The 16023-nt window shown below is 41.5% G+C and overlaps 1 protein-coding gene across 2 annotated transcripts in view; it reads right to left on the reverse strand.

The window, feature by feature from the left end:
* The window catches only part of rsrc1 (arginine/serine-rich coiled-coil 1), a 324374-nt gene that overhangs the window by 268182 nt on the left and 40169 nt on the right, over nucleotides 1-16023 (reverse strand). The window lies entirely within an intron of this gene.

The raw sequence follows: 16023 nt of genomic DNA on the forward strand, positions 1-16023 counted from the left end.
ACAAACACACATAGTTGAATAAGTCCTACACCCGACATTTCAAATTCAGAAATGACACTATTTTAAATCATGTATCCACCATATTTAAAATCTAATAGCCCACCGTGCCAATTGATTTTAGTCTGGCCATCACTGCCACTGTAAATATACATATAGCTTTTTCTGTGTTTGTATGTATGTATGTATGTGTGTGTGTGTGGGGGGGGGGGATTTTGGCTGGTCTGTAAATTTCAGAAATGAGAATGACACATCCTGACAATCCTGAAATGTTGGCCAGTTGTTTGTGGCCTACTGCAGGAGCTCCTGGGTTTTATGCAAAATTAGACCAATTTTCAGCCTTATTTTGGCAGCTAAGCAGTTACTTGGGGGGGAAAAAAAAAAACAGGAATACTTCATCCAGATCGCCCTTAAAAATCTGGAATTTAGGAAATATCCTGTAATTTCTCATGCCTGAACTTTACCAACTCAGAACTAATTATGTATATTTGCCATATTGCTGCATGATGGCAGCTTTCTCAAATAAGATGTAACATATGTTAAATGGGCAGTTGTGCCAATCTAATGATATTACTGATGTGCATCACAGTAACAATATAACTAAGCACAGTGACACAGTTTGATTGAATGGGAACAACAGGATCTTCCAATGCAATTTATCCAATAATTTTCTAAATGTTTGCCAGCAGCCGAAACTCTTTTGCCACATATAGACAGACAAACACATTTGTACCCTCACTCACACCTACGGTCAAATTAAAGATTCCAATTCACCTCACCTGTGCATCTTTGGAAGTGGGAGGAAGCTGGAATACCCAGAGGAAAGCCACACAAACACAGGGAGAATATGCAGACTCCACACAGAAAGGCCCAAGTGGAAAGCAATCCCATGACCTTCTTGCTGTGAGGCAATAGTGCTAACCACTAATCCACCAATGCCACCCACTAGTGACAATGTATTAAATAATGTATTAAAATAATGTATTAAATGTATTAAAATAAAAACAATGTATGTAAATGTATTAAAATAAAAACAAACACTCGCAGGATCATACATACGATTTTGTGTTTTATGTTGCTCACACTCACTCAGTCTATAAATAATTGAACAATTTGAACGCGTAACATACCCAAGTAATATCTTCATTTTTCCGGCAAACTGAACCACAGCAAACCCCAAATGCATAAGGGGGACTATACTGCAACCATTTTCTGTCAGCCACAGCTGCCAACATAACTGGTAGTTAAGTATTACTCTGCTTCCCTAACTATGTTAAACTATACAGACAAACTGTATACAGAGCTACATATGAATCCTCTGAGTCCCAGTGACTGATAGTATCCATATGGTTTGAGCCAGAGCATAACTAGAGGACAAGGTAAACACCCCTGACTGAGGTTCGTCCATGCCTGCTCACGTAGCAGGAGTCTCTACGGACGGGCTCAAAACCTGGCCACTGAATCACACAGTAACGAAACATACCTCCCTCCCTCCCCTCCCTCTCACACTCTGTGTGTGTGTGTGTGTGTGTGTGTGTGTGTGTGTGTGTGTGTGTGTGTGTGTGTGTGTGTGTGTGTGTGTGTGTGTGTGTGTGTGTGTGTGTGTGTGTTTAAGAGTGAAACGAAGATCTGCAGACAGACGGTGGCGTTTATCTGTGCATAAATTAAGAGCAGAAGCTGTTAATTAGAAGGAGGAAAAATAAAGCAGAGCTAAAATAAAAACTTTGTTAACCGGCTACTTGGTAAGGTGACCTCTGACTGCAGTAGGCATGAATGTGGCATCCGCTGTCCTGCTGGGTGAGTGGCACAGGAGGGCAATGTGTAAGCCCGGCTATAAGCAGCAGGCAACTGGTAGAGCTCCCTCCTATCCCTTCTCTGACTATCTCGCTCGCTCCGTCTTTCTCCTCCCAGAGCATTATTAGGCCCCGCGCTCCACTGTAGCGCCAAACAGCTCAATGACAATCACACAGGGCCTGCCAATTAGAAATAATTAGACAGTCATTTCAGTGGCAAGTCTTTTTAAGTGCATATATAACGACGCAATGATGCTTATTAGCCGGCCTGAGCTGGCGAGGACCGGGGCCCTCAAACGCTTCGGTGCTGGAGAAAATAATTATGCCAGTGATCACAAAGCGAGCTGCACATCTCTGTACTTCACCTCCACGCGTTTCAAAAATCCACTTCATTAGCTCCTGTAATTAATCCTCCATTAATTGCAGGAAAAGCCCAGTTTACCTCCCTTCGTTTCTAATTATCATCTTATAAATAGTTATGGTTCTAATTAATGTGTTCATTAGGCAGGATATTTCTCTCAAAGCCTCGCTGGGAGCCAAAGGTCCGGCTCGGCTCTCTCTGAAGCCTAACCAGCCAGAAGGTGAGGCCATCCTGCCTGCATTTGCTTTTATTTTACTACATTCAACCTCCTAATTGGCATTTAAAACCCAATTTGGAAGAACTTCAAGAAGCTTAAATAGGAGAGAGAGAAAGAGAAAAGGCAGAAAGGAAAGAGGGAGAGATACATTTGGTGTTCATTTTCCTATGCCAAATCTAAAAGCGTTTCTTTCTCAGTCTTCCTCGTGCTCCGGCCAGACGGACGAGGCTTTTCACTCTCAAAATATAAACAAAATGAGGCCCCAATGAGTATTTCAGTTATTGGCATCATGTTATACTTTCAATAACTGTGTTTCTACCAATGCAATAATAACAGTGAGTGTCATACTTTCATTCATCAGACAGACAAATTGTGTCTTTGGTACAAAGATATAAAAATATCTATTCTGGTCTCTCTGTGATACTTTAATTCATTATTAAACTTTGCATTCATTCACATGGCTTTCATCAAGAAAAACAGCCAGTGAGAACTGTACACTGCTAAAACAAAAACAAAGAGAGATAAATCGTAGAATCTAAAACATGAACATTTAACAAAACAAGCGGTAATATGTGTGGCACAGCCTGTACTTTTAGTCTATATTTAATTCAGTACTATTTCTTTGCATGTCATTTTCATGATTTTCATGTTATTGGTTTATCTGTTTTGTTTTGTATATGCACCTATACTTTGATGGGTCAATTATTAATTTAACCAAAGAAACATTTCTTTCTGTGTAAATCAGCAATCCACAGAAGGACTCTCAAAACTGTAAATCACAATCATTTTACGAATTATACGAAAATTAGATCATGACAATCCTTTTTACGGGCCTGATTTATTATTTACAAAGTATTATTCAAGAGCGATTTCACAAAACATGAACTTCAGTTTACAAACTCAAAAAATATGAACATGAATAAAGATAAGAAATAATGAAATGGAAGGGGAAAAAAAAACATTACTCATTATTAGGCACTGAATGATGGTGATTAGACACTACAGTGTCAGTAGGGCACTGGAGGTAAGTCCCTTCAGCTTCTCCCTTGTTTCACTCAGAGTCGCCACAGCAAATCTGAGGTGGATCTGCATGTTGATTTGGTACACGTTTTATGCTGGATGCCCTTCCAAACACAATTCCACATTACATGGAGGATGGGCAGGGGAGGTCTTTAACCAGGAACCTTCCTCACTGGAAACAAGCCACCACCCTGATGACTTCCCCAGACTCTTCGTACAGGTAACCAGGTGGGTGAATAAAGTTTAAAATAACGCAAGATTTTTTTTAAAAAGCTCTGGAATTACCAACTGACTCACAAAAAAAACAAAAATGTAACTTATTTTAATTGTACATTAACTCTGATGCTCCCCCCACCACACACACACACACACACAGGTCAAACACCGTGAATGTCAGTTATGAGTGTCACACCAGCATTACTTACATTCAGTGAGTATAACGCCCAGCATGTTTAATGTCCTGAATAACAATCATCATGAATTTTAAAAATCTGTCAAAATAAATGATTGGGTAAAACCAAATAGCAAGTTTAAATTAAATATTTTGATTATAGAAAGAACTTCAGCCATACTCCTTGTAAAAGCAACTTGGATCTTTTAACAATCAGATTTAAAATAAATGTAAATAAAAGTAGATGTGTTTTTTTGTTCTTGTTTATCTTGTTTGCTTGTTGTTCATATACTGTATTCAGTAATTGCATTCTAGTACCCAAACAAATATTCAACATTATTTACATGTATACTATCTGAGATCAAGGCCAAAATACTGGACAATGTAAAAGTGGGGTTGGCTAGAAACTGGGACCAGGCTGATTATCATCTCAAAACAGATGGACATAAATTGTTGGTTCTTAGTTTGAGTATGTGTAGCTTACTTTTATCTTCACCAAAATTGTTTCGGTTCTGAACTTGGTGGTCAGACAAAGACAAACTGTATATCCTGAAGACTATCTCTGCCGCTTAAAAATTATGAAGGGCATATTTAATAATGATCAGAAATTTTAATGGGACAAATAATTGGTTGATTGTTTCAAAATGTGACAAAAGCACAAATACTTGGATTATTGTTTAAAAAAAATGTGACAAAAGGACAATCAAAGTCCTCAGTGGTTGCAGCCCAAGTTAAAAATCTACACAGCTTTTGTCAAATTGAACAAAATTACTGCAATAAATTAACATCTTACTTTAAGACCGTAACAATATCATATCCAATCTCAAATTCATGACAATATGATCTTTCCAAATTATTTGCAGTGTTGGGAGGGGGATCACTGCATTTGGATGATTTTTCACAGTAATCAGCCACTGACACACATGGACTGCTGGTGTGGCAGAGGACTGATATAGAATTTCTACATCACTTATCACACTTTGTTTAACAAGTGAATAAAATCAGAAAAGGGACCATGCTTTGATGTTAAACTACTCTTTGTTTGGGACCATCGGACTAACACCCACATTTGATGTGAGAGCAACAGTGTGATGCCTTTCTGAGTTGAATGTTGCAGACTTCAACGCTAGGTTGCTACCCGGAGGAGTGGACTGGTGTGCCGAGAGTCTGCAGGATGAAGGGGTGCCGTGAAGGTGGGGGCTTGGCAGGCATGTGGGGGTGAGGAAGGTGGATGGAAGGGTGATGGTGGGGTGTGTGCCTGTGGGGGAAGGAGGGGGGCTTTCCTCTGGCGGTAGAGGGTAACACCGCTTGCGGCGAGGCAGGGATGAAAGAGGCTGTCTGTGTCAGTCACTTATTCCTCCCTTTGGTAAATAAAGGCTTCTGACAACAAAGTCGAGCAGCGCTTGACTGGCCTTTGCAGCAGATAAATAAAAAAAACAACACAGAGAAAGAGAATAAAATGGGGGGGGGGAACACAACAACAAACATGTTCAGATCTCAAGACTGGAAGCATGTTGATTTTTATGGAGTACAGAAGACGCAACTGAACTAAACCAGGTCATCTTTCAGTTTATATCAACACCCGGCAACTTTGGTAATAGCAGAAGAAGGAGAAAGACGCTAAATGTCACTGTGTGAAAGGAGTTAGAAGAAAAGATGTGGAGAGTCTGCGGGATAAGAGACAGATGGGTGACAAACATGAGTGTAGCGCAAAAAAAAAAAAAAAAACGGGGGGAAAAGAGAAGTCACATTAGTGTTTAGTCTACAAAATGCCACAGAAAAGCAAAGCAAAAACAAAAAAACAGGCAATTATTCAAAGATGAAGGGAGTGTCTTCACATGACTAAATTTGTCTTGCCAATCGACAATTACACGTATGTGTTACTGAAGGAAAGGCTTTGGTTGTGGTTGGTATAGAACTTGTTTCCTGTCCATCAACACCAACATCCATGACTCATTATTGTCTCATGATGGCAAGATTTCAGTAGTCTGTCAGGGAAACCAGATTTTATGTGTCATGTCCTCAAAACACAAACACAGGGTTGTTTCTCTTATGAAACCAGAAACACCCACATCCACCTGCTACATCATAGACATATACATGCCCTGAACTATGTGAACGAATACACAATGGACATTATAAACACAGAATTCCCACTCTGCCGCCTGATGGGGGAATTGGTGTTCCAGATGCAGTGCCTGTGAGGCCGAACTGCTCACCAATTTTTCCCCACCCCACCTTCTGTCTTCTTACACTCAACTACCCTCTGTTCAACTTTTTAACCACTGTTCTTTCCTTTGCTCTGTTAAGCCCTTTCCACTCCTCCATTAAATCGCTCACTCCGGCCCTCCACTTTCCAACGCTGCCTGGATGACCTCACGCGTGCTGTGTCGATGCTACGCAGGAAAAGCTATCTAGCAGATGTACGACACCTCATCTCTTACAGGAGAAAATTGCTGTGTGAAATAAATGCCAGGTCATCGCTCTCTCTCTCTCTCTCTCTCTCACTCACACACACACACACACACACACACACACAGCTGGATTCCACTGGTGATCTAAACAGTCACTCGTGTGGAACAACCAGCTCAAATTCCCCAATTCCAGCAGGCATTAAGATATGGTTTGCTGACCAAACAGAGAATAACCATTAGCTTCTTTGTGTAGAGTGTGTGTTATATATCAGTGGTGTTAAACTTTCTGTGATGAAATACCTCAACTAACAAATTGATCAACTTCTGTACACAAAACTGAGAAATCGTTATTTAAAAAAATCCACCAACAACATAAACAAAGGTCCTGTTATATCCCCTTGAAGATGCTGGACACATTTTCCTTCAAGCACAAGTTGTTAAGTTTCAATGAAACCCAAAAACTAGATGAAGAGGAGTTGTACTTCCAAAGACATTATTATATGACATCATTAGCCACAAAATTCCAATTATCCTCCCTTAAAGGTATTGGATCAGAATTATTTTCCTCTGTGCACATCTTCATATAGTGTGCTGCTACCACTGTATGACATTTCATTGATACCCACCAAATGGTTTTGGAGTTGCATTTACAAGACTCATGGTTAGGGTGATTCCTATATACACCCAATTTTTTTCCGTGGGTTTATTGAAATGAAATCTGTTTGCTGCAGATCACTACAAGGAGGGCTGCTTTTAGCATCTATACCTGTTGTATTTGCATAGCTGAAAATGCATTTAAATGGTAGCTTTTGCTGTACAATCCCTACACTGTCGCCATCACATGGAACAGAATCCTGCGCAAGACATTTCAGTACCTTTCAAAAATTTGAAGCGCCATCGTACCAGTTTACATTGGAGAAAGTCCATTTAAGAGCTTGTTAATCGGTCAATCATGAGAAATGCAAAACACAGTATCTTGTATTTTTCCATTGGTTCGGTTGGCTTTCTCATGGCTACACTTCTAAGTGGACCAAATCGTTATGTTCCAGGGTATAGCTAGTCTGGAATGAATCAAATCTGTAAAGTTGCTGGTTAGCTTATAAAAATTCCACTGAGATGTATCTCTACTCCATGTGAACACGCAACTCATTATGTAATAGAATGTTTTCACAATGAAATAAATTACATACCAAGTGGAATTCAGAACTGGTTTGCATATTTGGTCCATTGATTTAATTTGTGTTCTCACCACAACTGAACCGTATCACAGTCCACTTGGAACCCAATGGTAATATTTACTTCAAGCAAACAAAGAAAAATGGATACACTGCTATACTACTAAATGTTTAAAATATAGCATGATGTGGATTTTTGGCCACAAGACTGCTGGCAAACCTAAAAATTAAACTTAAGATCCCAATCTGCATTTCTCTGCCTAATACCAAGTTCCATCAACAGTTCTTTGCACATGCTCGGGCATTCGCAATCTTATTTTATGGAGGGCATGGAGGGTTTCCATGTCAACCACCTCAGCGGGTGATTTCACAGATTTTTCACTGATGGACTCCCGCGTCTATGTGGCACATAACTGTTCTTCACTGTACAAACTCAACTCTCAACTCCTCCCAGCTTCTGTGACTCCAGGGTGGCTGGAACGAACCTGACTACGGCCAGGATGCCTAGCGTGTCGTGTGGTGTGTTTAGCTCACCATTCTCTCTTCTGGGGGAAAAGACATAATTAGAGGTCTTGCTCTCCTTCGAGTCATGACAGCAGTCCTGTGATGAAGACGATCCGGCGTTAGCAGAACTAAACCCTGACGCTAGCACTCTGCCCTGCTAACTCGACACACCGCTGAAATATTAATGAGGGAAATGTAAGCGTTTGCATGTGTCCCGCGGTAAATGCTCACTTGTCAGGTCAGCCGTACATCAGCACATGCATGTGTGAATGAATGAAATGCCAGACTTCTCTTTGAGGGGTTGCGTGGTGAATGTGTTGCACCTGCCATTCCACTCCATCTTCTAACGGTGCCTCTAAAAGTAACTATTAATTTAATGGCGGACAGAATGACAGAATGACTGACGGATCCACACGCGTTTAACCTGTGCTGTGGTTGCCCATCAAAGCTCAGTGCTACGCCGCTTCGCTGAGTGCACCTAAAGACGAGTCTGTAATCAGAGTGTGATGAGAGGCTGTGTCGTCCTTGTTGGACTGGGTACACCTCAGATCACCGTGCGCTGCTATGCGCTGCTCTCCCCCAGTGGACTCCACCATGACACCCTCCACCACCACCACCGTCCGCGAACATGCATTCACGCATACGTGTATCCGCTCAATCAATCACACACATGCTCATTTTCTGATGCGCGCACAGGCGGAGGCGGATGAACGCACACACAAAGCCTGATATGCTTGCTCACATCAAAGAGAATAAACATTAATGGCAAATAGGTAATCTGCTCCTCTTGTCTGTTTTACATTTCAGGGCAAGACTGACTGCCTCTGGGGGACCAGGCCCTTCTCTGATTGAGGGCAGGAAGAAAAAAAAAACAGAGTAGATAGAAAGAGAGAGGAAGGAACGATGGATGGTAAACACATGATAGAGCACTATTCTTATTTCATGTATCTCTTTATTTTTTATTTATACATCAGATTGAAAAGAGAGTAATAATATTCCCTCCCTTCAACTTACTACAGAAACACCATGGTCCTAATCTTCTCCCCTGCAATATTCTCATGCAGGCGTTATTATTCTCATTTCTTCTGAATAATATTCCTTTTTTCAGCCAAATCAATTCTCTATGTCTGGTGCTCGCTTTTGTCTTTTCTGCTCATTTCCCCCCATTAGGATGTTCTCCGCTCTCACCCTCTCCTGCACTACGTCAACCTATTCCCATTCCACTTTTCCATTCTCATCTAACTTTTTGTCCACCTTCATCTCCCTGGTCTCTTCTTCTCTTCTCTTTTTTTTTCTTCTCCCTCTGGAGGTGGTGCTGGGTTGGTGTGGCCATGGGTGAGGGGTAGTGAGCAGCACCTCATATCCTATCTGTGTATCAATCACGGGCTTCTGTCCACTCAATCCTCCTCTGATCTATCAGCCAGCTCAGGCAACCTCATTGAGACTCACACAATACTGAGTAATGGCAGTCAGGAGGACACCTGTGCACAATATAGACCAGGTTGCTTTCATTCTCCAACCCTTAGAGGATGTGGAATATGCAGCATATAACACTGTACAGGATTATAAGAAGGATATATGTTTTGTGTCACCCATCATTAATAAATAATAAACTGCACTGTATATCATTATATGTTACATGCTCCAGGGCAGCGTGGTGGTTAAGTGGCCAATGCACTTGCTTCCAAAACAGAAAGTTCCCAGTTTAAGACCACCCATACCCATTCTCCATGTAATGTGGAGTTTCACCAAGATGGGCATCCGGCATAAAACCTGTGCCAAAATCAACATGCAGATCCACATCGTATTTGCTGTGGCAACAAAAGGGAGATGCCGGACGAACTTTCCATGAAACAGCAATTTGTCTTATGTTGTCCAAAGAGCTGAATGTTATGGTAAAAGTTAATTTGCTTACACTGATAATATATTATGGAACAGTCTTCAACTCTTTCTGTCAAAGAGTGTCAATTAAAATACAATTTTATATGTACAGTGAAACTATTTATATGGTCTAAATTACAGGGATAAGAATGAGAACTGAGAACCAGATATCAAATGGAACTGACTCCAAACATTTCATTCCATCTGAATCATATCTGTTCCACATATCAGTTCTGCATCGCAAAACCTCATCCATCATGACTTTAAAACATCAAACTATACAACCTGGAAAACAGCTGCATTGATTCTGAAAACCTGTGGGCGATTCTATGCCAAAGGATTTACAATGACAGCAAAATCTGGCCATATTTCTTCTTACCATTAAGAATTTGTAATTCCATTACCACAGAAATGCCCTTGTGCAGGCCTATATTTTTCCACACATAACTGATCGAGAATCGAAGGGATCTGGACAGTTAGAGAACGTTGATGATGGCATCCCGTAAGACCTATATAGGCCCTGAGGCCCACTGGTGCTGGTGCTTATTCTTGAATGTTGAAGTGTGAAGAGGATGAGAATCAACAACTACTTCTGAATGATATGCCACTCCATCGCAGGTTAGTTCCTCAGCCAAGCCTGGCCCCATTTACAGCTGGGTGGACTGACACAATGCAGATGAAGTGCCTTGTCCAACAACACAGGTTGCATGGCCAAGAATCAAACCCAGGTCTATATGTCAGTTGTCCATCTCCTATCCATTGACCTATCTGCTCTGCACTGATAATGGCATCAAAATGTTGTATAATGAAGGTACTGCAGTACTCCAGTCGAGGGCCTGAGCATGAGGGGAGCACACACACTTAACCGTCACACCTTAAGGTGTGTGTGTATGTATATATATATATATATATATATATACATACATACATACACACACACACACACAACACGCACACCAGCCCAACCCACCTGCTTCTTGCTGACAGTTAAGCCGATTACACAACAAAACCCTGGTAATCACACTGCAATGTTTGTAAGCATCGATGTCATCGACTGTAGTTCTAAATCTCCTAAATCCCTCCACCTTTCATCTCACACCACACCACTAATACCACTTCTGACTGATGTTTTAATCACCCACTCTGTTGTGAGTGGCAGTCACTGTAACAGAGGGAGCACAAAACGAATGTGATGCTAAAACTTGTTGCCTGTTTGACAGTCACAAACAGCCTAAATCACTTCTGTAACTACTAAATTGTGGAGCTGAAACGTAACAGGTTGTCACGGCACCATCCACCACTCTGACGATAAAATGTTGCATTGCCCTGTCATCCTGATATCTGTGTAATGAAGATATTAAAACACATTCTCCTTTGAAATTAAAATGATCTCTGATCTCCCCTGAAGCCATACACAAGTAAATAAAGGGCCTTGCTCATGCATACATTATAAAACCTTTTCTTCATTTGTGTATCTGTGCATGTTTCTATGTGTGTGTGGTATTTAGAGTACAGCACAGTTTACCGGTTCATTAGCACCAGATTAGCTATGCTAATGATGTGGTCTACCGCACACAGAGATTTCTGAAAGGGTTACATGGCTAACGGTAGCTCTGTGTGTGTGTGGTGCAGGTGTTTACACATTGGTCTTGCATGAATAATTTAGTCACTTCCTAAAGCAGAGAGACAGACGGAGAGAGAGAGATGTGCCAGTAATAACTGTAATTCAACAAAGTTAGAGTAATAATGTTTTATTTGCATTAATAAGTTAAAATTGAGTTGTTAGCAGGCAGCCAGGCTAAAGAGCCCCACCAGGCCAGAAATATTTTGTTAATACCGCCAATGAAAAATACCACCAAATATCAATAAATTTGGTTGCCAATAACCATTTCAATGCATCCGCAGTGCTTCCATTCTGTTATTTTCTCACACAAACAATCTTCTGAAGAGCACATTATTTTTATAGTGATCTGTCAGGGCGTTAATCACCTTGTTTGTTTTATCTTTCCGACCGTCAGCTGACAGCAGCAGCACGATGTTAGAAACTCCCGATGCTATCTGCATCGTTTGACAGAGCTTTCAACAGAGGGTATGCACTGATGTCATCAAACCACACACAGCATACCTCCATGTTGGATGAGAAATGGCAGAAAGAAATCAAGTGTTTACAGCAGCCGAATGTTCCAAAATTCCACAACCTAAGAGGAAACTTCTTTTTTGAGGTGGACTCAGCGAAGGATATGACGAACATTGTGTGGAGTAGCCTTCAGGACCCGGATTTTTTGTGGATGTTTTCGGAGCTGCTGGCGTGCGGATCTGTCCCTGATATTCAGTGCCTGGACATCTTCAACTATGTCGTCAGGGTTCCAAATACTTCACTGGAGGGTCCATGAACAAGATCATCATAGCAAAGGTGAGTTGCTTTGTACATGGTTTTGTTCTTTAAATTGCGGCAAGGAAAATCACATGCATCCACAGCACACGGGTTAGTTTATGTTGTTTCTCCTGCTTAGCGAGACATGCAGATAAAATACACGTTAAATAGTTTTCATACCAAAGTAACTTGCTTTATGGCCCCTTCACACATAGTGTGAAGCTTGGACAGTGTTTGGACAAAAACGGCGAAACAGCAGAAAAAGTTCGAAATTAGAGCACGAAACATCGCGCATGAAACATTGCGGCAACGGGCAGGTGTGCACGAACCCGGTGCGAAAATTCGTGCACATGCTGGTGTCTTTTGAGCAGGAACAGTACGAGGTGCAGCACATGGCTTATGAGGTAGAAATAAAAAAATTAAAACCAGCCGGTACCTCTGGCACCACATCGCGCCGCTTATGTGGTATATAAAAAATAAAAACCAGCCGGTACCTGTGGAATCACATCGCGCCGATTATGTGGTATATATAAAAAATAAAAACCAGCCGGTACCTGTGGAATCACATCGCGCCGCTTATGTGGTATAAATAAAAAATAAAAACAGCCGGTACCTGTGGAATCACATCGCGCCGCTTATGTGGTATAAATAAAAAAATAAAAACAGCCGGTACGTGTGGAACCACATCGTGCCGCTTATGTGGTATAAATAAAAAAATAAAAACCAGCCGGTACGTGTGGAACCACATCGCGCCGCTTATGTGGTATAAATAAAAAAATAAAAACCAGCCGGTACGTGTGGAATCACATCGCGCCGCTTATGTGGTATATATAAAAAATAAATACCAGCCGGTACCTGTGGAATCAAATCGCGCTGCTTATGTGGTATAAAAAAAATTAAAACCAGCCGGTACCTGTGGAATCACATCGCGCCGCTTATGTGGTATATATAAAAAAATAAAAACCAGCCGGTACCTGTGGAATCAAATCGCACCACTTATGTGGTATAAATAAAAAAAATAAAAACCAACCAGTGCCTGTGGAACCACATCACGCTGCTTATGTGGAATAATAAAAAAAAAAAAACGGGAAAAACACACCACCCACTGGACGCGAACTCACGCTTTCCAAAACCTCTGATTGCCAGTCAGCATCTTTACCACTGAGCTATGGAGCTGTTGACATGAATGAGAAGCAGTTCACTCATCTCATTCATGTCCACATCTGCTGGCGTGTCTCCAACTGGCCATGCGTGTGTCTTGTGGATGACACTCCGCAGGACACAGCGTCATGTGGAACAGAGCTCACGTGGGTGACGTGACAGTGAGATCGCCTGCTGCGTGTTCTGATCTGATGGTCCGTTTCAACCTGGGAGCAGCCTGTACATGTGCACGCTCGCTCACTGCAGCACGCCGCCACAGTGATATATGTGTTTATTTATGTTCACTTGATAACAGCAAACAGACACAAGTGCATCACAGTGGGCAGTTGTTTGTCCATGTCTGTCCAACCACAGTACATGGTGTCCAGCTGGACTGTCCAGAGCCATAGATCTCCACAGTCGCTTCAGTGGGAGGACACACCTCCTGTCATCTCAGCGCACAGACTAAAGCCACACTTGTGTGGGACAAATTTCTCTGCGAGTACGAAGATGATTGTCTGCAGTCTCTTGTCATGCAAAGAGTGCGACTGGCCACACATTTTCTAAGTGCCACCTGAGCGGTGTTAGATGCCCGTGCGTGTCACCTGGAATTTGGCCGGCACCTGCCGCGAGAGGGTGTGATGGGTTCACACAGCGCACACTTTTTCTTTCAGGCGCTTGTGTGCGCAAATAGTTGTAGCAACAGGTGTACGAGGCGTTGGAGGCAGGGAAGACATTACACGGTTTGCACATGATTCCTGCTGTCATGTGCAGTAAGTGTGCACTTCGTCCAAACTTCGCACTATGTGTGAAGGGGCCCTCACTGTTTTATCATAAATGCATGAGTTTGTGTGTTTACCTGCATTCATTCACAAAACGCTGGTTTGGCTTCAATGATCATTCATTAAACAGCCTCATGGAGCTCCAACAGGCTTAAAACAGTCTAAAACTGTTTGACTCATGACATTTTTTTCTGTTTGATTCTTGTTCTCACATGTGGACAGTCCCGTTGTCCACCTTGTGAGATCCAGAAAAGCAGTTGGTTTGGCTTTCATGATCGTTAATAAAACCGGAGCTCCCACAGGATGAAAACAGTCTAAAACTGTTTGATTCATGATGTTTTCTTCTGTTTGAGTTTAAAACCGGTTAATTCCTGTTCTCACATGTGGACTGTCCTGTCATCCACCTTGTGAGAGCTGACAATGCAGTTTATGGATGAGCAAACACAGCTGCTGTCGCTCTGTTCGCCATCCAGCATACCGGTATACTGCGGGCTTCTGGGACTGATTACATCATGTGCATACCCTGTGTAGAAGGCATCAGATGTCAGAAACTGACAACTACTTCACAGATTTTAACCAGTGTCAACATAAAAATTAAAAGGTTCAGCACTACTCTCACCTCCAAATATAATTTTGCACTACACATTTTTTTTTTTCATGAAATGCTTTCTCAACATGTATGAGATCCGCCGGCACCTGTTTCACACCAGACATCTGTGCTACTAAAGGCAAAGTGTCATTAAAAACAAATAAATGAATAAATAAAACTGTGATTAACATTGTCTGTGTGATATATTGTTGGACAGTACCTATAAGTCTGTCACTGTACAGCTCATGAATGAGGGTTACGAACTGACGTCCTGTGGGCCACATTTGGCCTAGCCTCCTTTTGTGTGGACAAGCCCAGGGTGCCTGGGCTTAAGCTTTGAAGATAAAAGTAGGTGCACATGTATCGTGAGATCTGTCAGTCATGACTGGAGAGGATTCTGACAATAAATATGCATATTAAATATTGTTAATATTCAAATATATTGTTTGCAATCATTCATTTGGTGGTGTGGAGGTTAGTGAAGCTGAAATTGAGTGATCCTAAATTTGGGGTATTCTTTAATATGAAAAATATTAAATATTTTTCTGTGGATTTTTTTTTTTTTTTTTTAAATCACCAAAGATCAAGATTTGCAGGAGTGTGACAGGATTACATAAAAAATGAGCACATCACTTAACTTTAGCTTTTGTGTTACTGAACGCCTCACATTTTCTGCACCATGCACCTCACAAATTCATTTTTTGGGGGGGGTTACCGCAAACACTGTATACAAACTCAAACATCATGTGTGTTCTCATTACGATAATATAATGAAGTATGTTTATCGCCAACGCTTCAAACACACAAACTGCCTTGAAAAGAGAGGTACAATTGTAAAACAGAAATTCAATTTCATGAAGCATTTGAATGGGGTTAGATCTGTCTGTATCTGGACATCTTCATTCAAGGTCAGGTCAGGTCAGGTTCCAGAGCTTGTGCCGATGCCGCATTTCACTGCATTCACAACACCATAGAACCCCACAGGGTCCTGAATAGCAATCACCTGGGTAGACTCAAGGAGAAAGAATGCCTTGTACCCATTTACAAGTGAGTGGACTGGGACAATGCAGATGACATGTCTTGTCCAAGGACACAAAACCGGTGTGACCCGGAACTGAAACCAGGTGTACGTACATATTGGTTGGCCAAATCCTTATCACAATGAGATATCTGTTCAACAAGTGTATGGGCCAGCCAAAAATGCAAGATTTTCATAGTTAAGTCTTTTACATTCTGTCGTCTATCTGCCACATCACGATCACATCCTGCTTGTGATCGAGAGGGGAATGAGGCAGCTTGTATTCAAAGAATCACAACACAGGAGAAAACGCTGAACCAGGTGAGAGTTTCTTTGTCACTGGGAGGAATTTATCTTTGATTCTAAT

The sequence above is a fragment of the Thalassophryne amazonica genome, chromosome 4 (assembly GCF_902500255.1).
Source record: "Thalassophryne amazonica chromosome 4, fThaAma1.1, whole genome shotgun sequence".
Taxonomy (NCBI): domain Eukaryota; kingdom Metazoa; phylum Chordata; class Actinopteri; order Batrachoidiformes; family Batrachoididae; genus Thalassophryne; species Thalassophryne amazonica.